This window comes from Anoplophora glabripennis, unplaced genomic scaffold (genome assembly GCF_000390285.2).
Source record: "Anoplophora glabripennis isolate ALB-LARVAE unplaced genomic scaffold, Agla_2.0 scaffold197, whole genome shotgun sequence".
NCBI classification, from domain to species: Eukaryota; Metazoa; Arthropoda; class Insecta; order Coleoptera; family Cerambycidae; genus Anoplophora; species Anoplophora glabripennis.
Window position 1 is genome coordinate 260712 of NW_019416387.1, and position 11245 is coordinate 271956.

Sequence of the window (11245 nt, forward strand, 5' to 3'; positions counted from 1 at the left end):
TTGACCGACGACATTTAAATCGTGAAAACCATTCGTAACATTGCGTACTACCCAGATCGTTATCTCCGTAAGCTTGTTTCAAAAGTTGAAACGTTTCCTCCAGTTTCACGCACAATTTTACGTTGCATCATTGTTCCAGAAAATCGCACATATCAAAAATCGTCACTAACACTTAAACACGTTGCACTCAAATAACAATATCACGAAAACTAACGTTATGCGCAACGCAATGATGCCAACCGCATATCACTAAATATTATCTCTCTTAGCGCGTATTTAAAAAAATCAGTTATTTTCTGAACCGACCTCGTATCTACTAATTTTTTACCCATGGTTTTACAACTTGAATTATTTTTTATCACAAATACAGGGGCTTTACATCAATGAGCCCATTGACAAAAGGGATCATGTAGATGTCATTTATATGGACTTCTCAAAAGCCTTCAACCGTGTTGACCAGGAATTATTAGTATCTAAATTGAATCCTATTGGGTTATGCCCTCATTGATGAAGCTTATGACATCATATTTATCCGGTAACTAAAATCGCCTATACTTCAGGAGTTCCGTAAGGTTCTGACCTTGGACCTTTTAGTGTTTACAGTTTTTATTAATGATGTTGTTTCTGATATGAATGTACGTTACTTGTTATATGCCGATGACATGAAAATATTTTATTCTATAAATAAGTAACGACGCACATGATTTACAACGAAATTTAAAGTTAATAAGTTCTTGAAATGTTAACAAATTACCTCAACGCTGGGACATATCATGTCTTTTAGACGACAGTTGAATAAAATATTGTGTAATTATAAACTTGATGGTTTTATCCTTCAATGACCCGACTTGGTTAAAGATTTAGGAGTATTTTTTCGTTCTAAACTTTCTTTTACTGAACATTATCATAGTGTAAATGTACTGAGAAGTGTTTACAAAATCCTAGATTTTATCGTTCGTAATATGATGAACTTATTATTTCTTGTATAATATAATAAAATTGCGAGGATTTATTAAAAATTAAAATTTTCACATTCTTCGAATCAGCATCAAATAAAAAATATATCGCCTGAATTTGTATAAAATAAAAATGTTTGAAATAGAATCAGGACTGGATATACTTTGCTTAACCGTAACACAGATAAAAAGTTCCTATAACATACTGTCTTATTCCTAGTCCCAAATTTTCGCTCAACTTTCCAATCGAAAGCCGTTTTTATCCACCTCCGTTTCGGATTTCGAAAAATAAAAACTTTTCCAAAAAATGCCAAATTCGAATTGGGAAACCGCAGTATAAAACCAGAGTATCAAAAAATTGAGAGAGGTCAATTGTCCAAACCGAAGACAGACTTCGCTAGAGGACTTCTACGGGTTGACAAGACATATGATTGAACGTCGACCCTAGTACCTTACAGTTCAATAACCTGGATTGTAACCTGGCCAATAATACGTATAGTACGATCGAAATTTCTTATTCGCATTATATACAATCAAATAACATAAATCAAGCTCAATTATTAGCAGAAGATTAATTAGCAGAATTTCAATAAATCCATTTTTTTATCATTGAAAGCACTGTTAAAAATTTCACAAATGTTTGCGAGCACATTGGTCGCGGTCTAAAGCTTAGTTCTAGAGCCTCAACTACTTAGACATTGTCTAATCCTACGATAAAAAACTCACTGGATACGTCAAGCTCTTGGAAGATTCCAAAATCATAGATACTCTCAGGAGACCCACACAAGCTCCCAGACGCCTCCAAAATTTTTTGGTACTCACAGGAGACCCCGGAACCAGTAGTAGGCAAGGCAAAGTCACAAAGACACTGATATAGACACAAGAGCAACCATACACGAAGTGTTCACAAATATATTTAGAGCAACTAGGTCCAGTTGAAAATCTCGAAATCCGTACCATCCCGAGTTTCCCAATAATATAGGTAGTCGATAATGATGATGAAAGACGACATGGCACCCAACGTGGGGTCCGAATGCCCGAAACGCCAATGGGAAATGATGGAAACGACTGCGACAGTATCTTATTGATTTTAGTTGTTTATTACTTTCATTTTTTTTTACAAATTTATTGTTATTTTTTATTTGTCTGTTTGTTTAATTAATTTTCTGACAGTTAAGTAAAGGTATAAGTATGTTGGTAATTATTAAATAAATAAATCATCCTGTATATTTTTCTCTGATAAATGTGGCAATATTTTTAGATACTCTATTATATACTGGGCGTTTAGAGTAAACAGATCTTTAAAAGGAGCACTTTTGTCCATCATGATTTTTTTCAGTATCAGAAAACGTCTTGTCGTTGCCAAATGAAGGAAGTCGTTCGATCAGGTTTCTCAATTTCGCGAAATGACGTGTTTCGCATAAATTGATACACTTTCGCAAGGTCGCCTTTTTGTGGTGTCGAAATTCCTTTTATATCAAATAACAAAATACCTTTTTTTATCCGTCGGTTTTGTCGGTAAATTTTTTAGTTCCAAACTAGACAAAAACCACTTGTAATAGTGAACGAGAACGTCGACTAAAAATAATTGTTTCAGGGAAAGTTTGCTTTGATTATTGACTTATCTTTTTGGTCCAAGGCCTACCGACTCGCGGACAATGAGAACAAATAAATTTGGACACGAATCCGAAGTCAATAATATACGACCATTTATTTGTATTAATCGGGAAAATATTTGCTTATACGTCAGGTTTCATTGAGATGCATTTTACGATGGATCGTGAACGGCGCGTTTTTTATTCATCGCTAACTGGAAGTTTACTTCTTTTTCATTACGGGATCTCACTTGAATGGAGATCCAAACTACAAATAAACGCTTGAGGATTATTTTTTTAGATTTTTAGTGCGATTAAATTAAGTTACTGTAAACAGATTGTACTACAAGGTGATTTCTAAGCCATGTGTTCGCAACTTCAGGAAGTTATTCTTTCTCTGAGTTATTGTAGAACAAAAGGGCATAATGAAGCCAAGACTAAAGTCTCAATGCGTCACTGATTTTCAAGATACAGCATATTGAAGTTTAAAAAATATTAAATTATTCAGACAACTTTGAAAATGTTCGACTTAAAATGATGAAACTTATGCTAGGGATATAATTAATTAAAATAAAATAATCACTGATTCATATATCTATAGTCCTATCGAAGTTAGTTGAAGATGTATAAAAACGCCTAGCAATAAAATTTAAATTTCTGCTAAAGGTAAAAAATTATAATAATTTTATAATAATGTACAGAAAATTTCTATTATATGTTCCTTTGGTCAACAACATATTTTAATTGTTTATGTCCTCAATTTTCTTTATATAAATTATAAATTTTCCGCAGAATTACGTCTCTCGTCATGGCATCGATATTTTTAAATTTTTGTTTTCGCTTTCTCTTTACGTAATGATCTATAACGCCTTGTTTAATAACACGAAAAATTCTGGACACTGAAACTTTAGTTAATATGTGAATTGCATTTATAATTTCATTATCTGATTTTTCATTTTCTTCCTCATTAAACAATCGTAAATATTTAAAATGAGACGTTGACATTGAACGAGTAAATCTTTATTTTTAAATTCTAAATCTATTTCATCAACAACCGGTTTTACTAATTCAATATTGTCTGGCGGTATTTCGTTTCGTTCACTTTCAAAAGGTCTCCAAAATGACATGTAATAATTAAGAAAATATCCCTCTTATACCTTTCGCAATTGTAATATGAATAGAAGGTGCCTATAATAAATTAAAATTACCTGGATTATACCAAATTCCGCATTGCTGCACTGCACTGCTAGGCAATTTGTCAACAACTGAAATATATGGCTGGTCGCCCAGTACGGCTGTGTGTGTACGACGTTTGCCCGCGCGCGTTATTCAAATAGGCGACCAGACCTGTATATGGGTATGGCTAAATAAATATGGGAACAAGTTTTTACATACTGCCTAACTCTTTGGTCTTCAATTGAGATCGGAAAGACTATACAAATATGTCGACCAGTGGCAGAGATATTAGGGGGGCACAACTTATAACGAGAATAAGTACGCCATTTAATGTTTTGGAAATATTATTTTCTCTATATAAAAGCGAGCTAATTTCGAGTATTTTTTTAAATTTAAAATAAAGCCTATCATCATTTACTTGAATATATTTGTAAAACCTTGAAAAATATTCGTTTCACAAAATACTGCAAAAATTTTTTTATATTTAAAAAACTATTTTATACAGGGTGTTAATGATAAAGGACCACGCACCAAATCAATGGAAAATAGATCCCCGTCAAATCGGCGGAAATTATAGTAGATATATTGCAGTTTTTGTTCTCCTGGACAAAAGTTATCATGGTCATAACGTTCAGAAATTGTTAGTTTGCGAGATACGTCAAAGGTCATGCGAAGTCACGTCTGAGACTTGACGGCAAGTCAGTCTGCGGACGCTTTTTATTCTTATGTAAAAGTTCTTGGCTTTGGGATGGGGCACATTAACGTGACCTTGACTCTGACCTTGTCAAGGTCAAAGGTCATTTGAAAGTCGACTCAGAATTATACATGTGGCGATTTTTCTTTTTTATTACTGCAGTTTTTGGCCTACTGAACCAGGTCATAAAGTTCAGAAATGGCTAGTTTGCGAGATGCAAAGTCAAAGGTCATGCCAAGACGCGTTTGAGACTTTACGGCAAGTTAGTTGATTGGTAGGAGACGATTCTATACAGATAAAATCCTATGCGAAATTTGTTGGGTTTGGAATAAGACATCTTAACGCGACCTTGACTCTGAGCCTTGATCAAGGTCAAAGGTCATTTGAAGGTCAACTCTGAATTAGTCACAAGGAAATTTTTCCTCAGTCATTGCTGCAAGTTTTGGCCTTCTAACCAAAAGTTCTCCAGGTCATAAAGTGCAGAAATGACTAGATTTCGAGATACAAATAGTCAAAGGTCATGCTAAGTCACGTTTGAGACATTACGGCAAGTCAGTTGATTGGTAGGAGACGCTTTTTTGTGAATGAAATGTAAATGAATAATTGTAAATGTGTTTGTTGGGTTTGGGATGAAGCACCTTAACATGACCTTAACTCTGACCTTTGGTCAAGGTCAAAGGTCATTTGAAGGTCAACTCATAATTATTCATGTGGAAATTTTTCTTTTTCATTGCAGCAGTTTTTGACCTTCTGAACAAAAGTTGTCCAGGTCATAAAACCTAGAATAGTTTTTAACATACAGAAATGCTAAGTCACTAAATACCTAAGTTTATTGCTGTCCTCGAATTGGGAGGGATATCAATAAATCTATTTGAAATATAAACCAGAAGTTTTCTCCGTACGGTATAGAGACCCTGATTAGCATAGCATAGACAGAAACACGACCGGTTCGCATGTTACATAATGCGATTTGCATTTAAAAAGGAACTTGATGAGTCAGTCAAGTCACACACGACAATCAATTAAATCATTTGGACAGTGCGAAAGATGCGTTGAATGATATGAAAAAAATTGGACCACGGCTCATGATTCATGTTCAGTGAGATTTTATCAATGGACTGTCACATCTAACGGTTGTACTTTTTAAATATTTTTCAATCGTCAGAAAGGTTTATAGAATTCCTGGTAACTTTTATACACGGGATTTTGTTACTAATAAAACAATTTATCATTATAAACTTGTTATAATAATCTATAAATCCTATTTTTCCCAGTTTATGAAATGAAAATCATCTGGTAATTGATGGAAAACAAATATATTTGTATCTTGTGATATAGCTACCTGTTTTGTCAGACTAAACACTTAATACGCGTAATAATAAGATTAACTAAACGATAAAGATAGGGATTGATTAAGGGAATTAAGGGAAGGTATGCGTGAGAAGAGAAGGTCTACTATTGCCAGCTCGCACGCGAAAAAATGAAACACTTTTCAAATCTTTATTCCCATTTATTAAGTTTTTCGATTGGTATTTTTCTTATCGTTCCCGTTTCTTAGAATAAGTTTGGCTCGGTGCCACGCGCTTTCTGTGAATGGATTTTCCCGATCCGATAGAGGATCTTATACGCAAACGAGAAGGTTAGGAGTCGCCACATCCATCCTGACATAGTTGAGGTTTTCATTCAGGTGATAAGTAACTGACTGCTGGTCTTCTGGGAATATCAAAAGGTAGCAGCTAGTGGATAAGGGCTGGGATGGATAAGGAAGTAATCTATTTTAATATTTCTAATAACCGCAAACACGTTGCGAAACATTGGGAAAGAAGAAGCAAGTATTGTGCAGGATGTTCTGAGTAACAACATTTTTTGGATGAAATCTACACAATTCAACGTTGCCTTACCAAATAAATTACAATTATGCATTATTTCGTAATCACAAGTCTGAAGCTTAAAAACAAAATTATCTAAACCAAGAGCAAAATTAGACAACAAGACTTAAATAAAGCTAAATATGTAGTTTTATATTCAACGACAGTATTTATCTTTATAAGCCAGGAAAATAAGCTGGGAAATTACCATTTCGCGACTTTTTGTTTCGTCAAGCTGAATTTATGGCTGCTAAATATTATGTACAATAACATATTAGTTTCCACAGTCATAAAAATGGGGGAAAGATTGTTTACAGGTTGGTCAATTGTATAATTTTTACGTAAATTCACGTTTTTCGCTTATAACCTTTTTCCGTTCATTTCCATGAGAAAACAATAAAGTATTTTTTTCAAAAAGACCTACAAAACTAGCCCTCGAGTGTAAAAGTTGATTAGTTATAAACAGAAGATGTTTATTTATGACTTTTGAATTAAACATTTATAAACTGCGTTATTATTACCAGAACGTTTTGGCATCGCATCCTCTCATTCCTTATCACTGTCTAATAACTCACACGAAATCTGGAATCGGTAAGTTGAATAGTTTACAAGTTATGGCCTTATAAACAAATTAACTAATTATTAGTCTGGACGATCCCGAGGATCTTCCACAATCGCACTGATTTTTTTCATGGTAGATTTCATAATAATACATTGAAATATATCATTTTTTTTTAATTTCAAATTTGCAACCCGGATTTTTTTTATTTTTTATCCTTAGTTGCAAAATGAAATATACCACGCACGCGCGTGATATAGTGATATATTATTACATATTCGGAAAGCTTATGAAAAGAGCTATGGTTAAAAAAAAAATCGTCAAGATTAGTTTTAAAACAACTGACTTACAGATTGTCAAAATTGACGGCGGTTGGTAGCAGCAAAAAAAACTGTCATAACCGGCAACCCGAGTACTTTCCCAGGTAAAAATATTTTATTTGTGGAAGTATGTTAAGTGCATAAGAAATATTGTGAAAAGCAGTGGGTCGCTTGATTGCGAACGACAGCGACTCTGAAGAAAACGACGATAATATTCATAGTCCTGCCGTTAAATAAGCGAAATTCGCTTGAAAATAATATTTGACAGTCTGTAACTCCTTTGTTTTTCAACGAATCTTGACGATTTTTTTTTAACTTAAAGCTCTTTTCATAAGCTTTCCGAATTTGTAATACTATATAACTATATCACGCTCGCGCGTAATATATTTCATTTTGCAACTAAGGCTAAAAAATTAAAAAATTTCCAGGTCACAAATTTGAAATTAAAAAAAATGGAATGGAAGATCCTCGGGATCGTCCAGACTAATAATTAGTTAAATTGTTTATAAGGCCATAACTTGTAAACTATTCAACTTACCCATTCCAGATTTCGTGTGAGTTATTAGACAGTGATAAGGAATGAGAGGATGCGATGCCAAAACGTTCTGGTATGACTGTGGAAACTAATATGTTATTAATGTTATATATATGTTATATAATACATATTTGGCATCTATAGTGATAAATTCAGCTTGCCGAAACAAAAAGTCGCGTCCAACTCTATATTCCCTGGCCTATTTAGATAATTAGAAGCAGGGGCTTCTAATTTCGATTGTTAAACTTCTACAAGGCGTATGTCAAAGTTAACACAAAAAGTTCAAATGAACTAATAGTCCCGTCTGACTTTTTACGTAGAAAAGAGCAGCTCGAAGATGATCTGTTGACACTGATTTTCGAGTAAAGCTAAATAGCATTGTACCATAATATAATTTTAAAACCAAGAATAACACAAAAAAATATTCTAATTATTGTAATTGCAGACTTCTTTTATGTGTTATACTTCTCCGCGACATTTTTAATGTTTTTATTGAAAACTGTGCCCTTTATCAAGATTTTTCAAAAGCGACAATTTTCCCAATTACTTATCACTTTTTCATGTTACAGTATCTAACCTTCCAACTGAGAAAGGTGATTATGAAAAAGCACTTTTGTAATCGAACCAAGGAACATCTTACATTATATCATTTTGTGATTATTATTTTCTCAATATTTTGTAAGCCTCTGACAGTATGACTAACCGCTTTCTGGTTTCTAACCACCAGTAAATTATTGTGCTATTTTTCCCTGCGTAAATCTACGGTTTTTTTGTAAGAATACGCGGATTTTTCAATGACTACTAACCAAAAGTATCCATTTAAGGAAAGAATGAAAATAAAACAATGTAAGTATATGTTATGCAAGGTGATTCTAAGTATTGAATTTAAACAAAGCTTCCTTTGACGCAAGAAGACTTCGGTTTTATAAAATGAATGGGAATTTACATATTTTTTCTTTCAAATTGATTTGTTGCTTAAACAGATTTTTTTCTTAAATCTAGAAATAAGTTCGTGAACCACCAAAAATTCCCTGCCCAAATAATTGGATGAAACTTCGGGTTTTTGAAACAATTATTACGCTTTTTCACATTATACTTGTTCTTTATCATATTGATTGATTGAAATAACTAGAAAAATTTTGTATCCAAAAAAACAATGATTTTTGCCTATATAACAGGAATCGGAAGAGATAATTAATTAAAATTTGGTACATTTGGTACATAGGAGTTCCCAGAAAAGTGTAGGTATTGAAAAAAAAAAAAGTGATGATCATTGATTTTTTCAAGTTTTGAGGTCTCATCCAAAAATAAAAAAAAAAATTTGACTGAAAAATTTGCTGACTGTTTCAAGTTTTCCTTTATCGTCAGTATACTTCACAAAAGTCCCAGTCTCTTGAAACCGCTGATAGATGCTTAGGAAAGTTTTTGCATAAGATAACACTCGTTGCGGATATCTATGTTGATAAACTCAATAGGCTTCGGCTGCATTATCGTCAGTAAGGCTCTAAGCAAAACGCATACCTGCCTATTCTGATATTTTACACCAACTTATTCGTAGCCGTTATTTGTTTTGTATTGTAACTTGTTCGAAGATGGCTGTTCCTAAAGGATTTTAAAAGGGTCTAAAGTTGCGAGATTTTAATGGTACTTTTAAAGATTTGCCTTCGAAGCTTGGACAAATCAGTGGCGTATCATTTTTTTTCTCGGTAAATACATTGTTACATAGATATCCTTATCCCAGCCCATAGTGATATAAAAAATATCTGAATGGTCAGAAAAGAAGCTTTTTAGAAGCTACTGTAGTTTTTCTTACTCTATCTTAAGGTATTGAGCCAATTTAAACAAAATAAAAATAATTAAATCCTATCAAATGACGTCAAACAATGTTCTTCGATACTCAAGACTATAAATTGGGGGAAACAATTACTCATGCCCCAATTAGCATTAAATTATACCATACAATACCTAGTAAATAGCTAGTACAACTAATTATCCAAAATAAAAACTAAACATTCCAAAAAATATCATCCTGTATTCGATATTTTGTTCCCGAAGTAGGAAGAAAATATTGTCCAAAATATGGAAAAACAAATTCTCCAACAAACAACACCATTCGAAATATCGTCATTAAATTTGAAGAAACTGGTTCAATTCAAAATCAAAGAAGTAAAATGTACAGCAATTAGGTGTTAAACAAACCACTTTTATTCGATATTTTGCATAAGGATCTTTACTTAAAGGCTTACAAAATTCAGTTAACACAATTCTGTCTACTTCAGAATTCAATGTCTCTAATAATAATTCATGAAACAACTCAGCATTCATTAATTTTGAACCTATATCTGAATCTGAAATTTTATTAGCTTCCAAAAAGTTAAAAAATAAAATGACATCTGGGCCAGATAAATTAGCCTCATTCATTATAAAAGATTGTATATCTGTGTTCGTTATTCCTTTAAAAATATTATTTAACTTATGCTTGAAGACAAATATATTTCCACTTGATTGAAAACAAGCAAAGGTGTGCCCAATTTTTAAGAATGGTAACAAAGCGAACATCGAAAATTATCGTCCTATATCTATCCTTTCAAACTTTTCTAAAATTTTTGAAATTATACTGTACAGGCGTATATACAATGTTATTAGGGGTCAGTTAGTGGTGGAAGAGCACGGTTTTATGATGAACAGGTCCACTGTTACAAATTTGATAGTATTTACTCAATTTGTATCTGATACTTTAGATAAAGGTGGTCAAGTGGACACTATTTATACAAACTTTGCAAAGGCATTTGACAGACTCGATGACCAAATCCTTTTGAAGAAACTTTGAATTTTGAATTTGGTTATCTATATTTACATCATACATAGATAATAGAATCCAATTTGTTTCATATAATGGGTTTGTATCACCCAATTACTTTGCAACTTCAGGAGTCCCTCAGGGCTGAAACCTAGGGCCTGTATTATTTCTAATTTTTATTAACGACATTTGCAAAAGTAGTTGACTGTAAAAAGTTATTATTTGCTGGTTATATGAAAATTTTGACATCAATTATTATATTATTATTATTATTCACTAAAATAAATGCGGCAACTAAATCGTATGGTTTCATATAAAGAAACTGTAGAAACTTTAGCAACATTAAAACATTATATTATCTGTTTGTCAGATCTAAGTTAGAATACGGTTGCGTAATTTGGAATATTAGTGTTACAAAATCAGCATTGAAAGAAGGTTGTTAAATTTTTGTACTTTAAAGAAGTTGGAAATTATTCAGAATTACATACACAATACAATACGTTACTGGCAAAGTTTAATATTACCAGTTTGGACCTAAGAAAAAAATGTTCTTCACTGTCTTTTTTTGTATAATATTACATAACAATATTGATTGCCCCTTTTTCTATCTCAAATTCATTTAATGTACCTAGGGAACGCTCAAGACATACGAAAACCATTTTTCTTAACATTCCTGTAAGTAATCTCACTTTAAAATCACCTTTATGTGATGTAACTTTAATAAATTATGCCACTTGTGTGA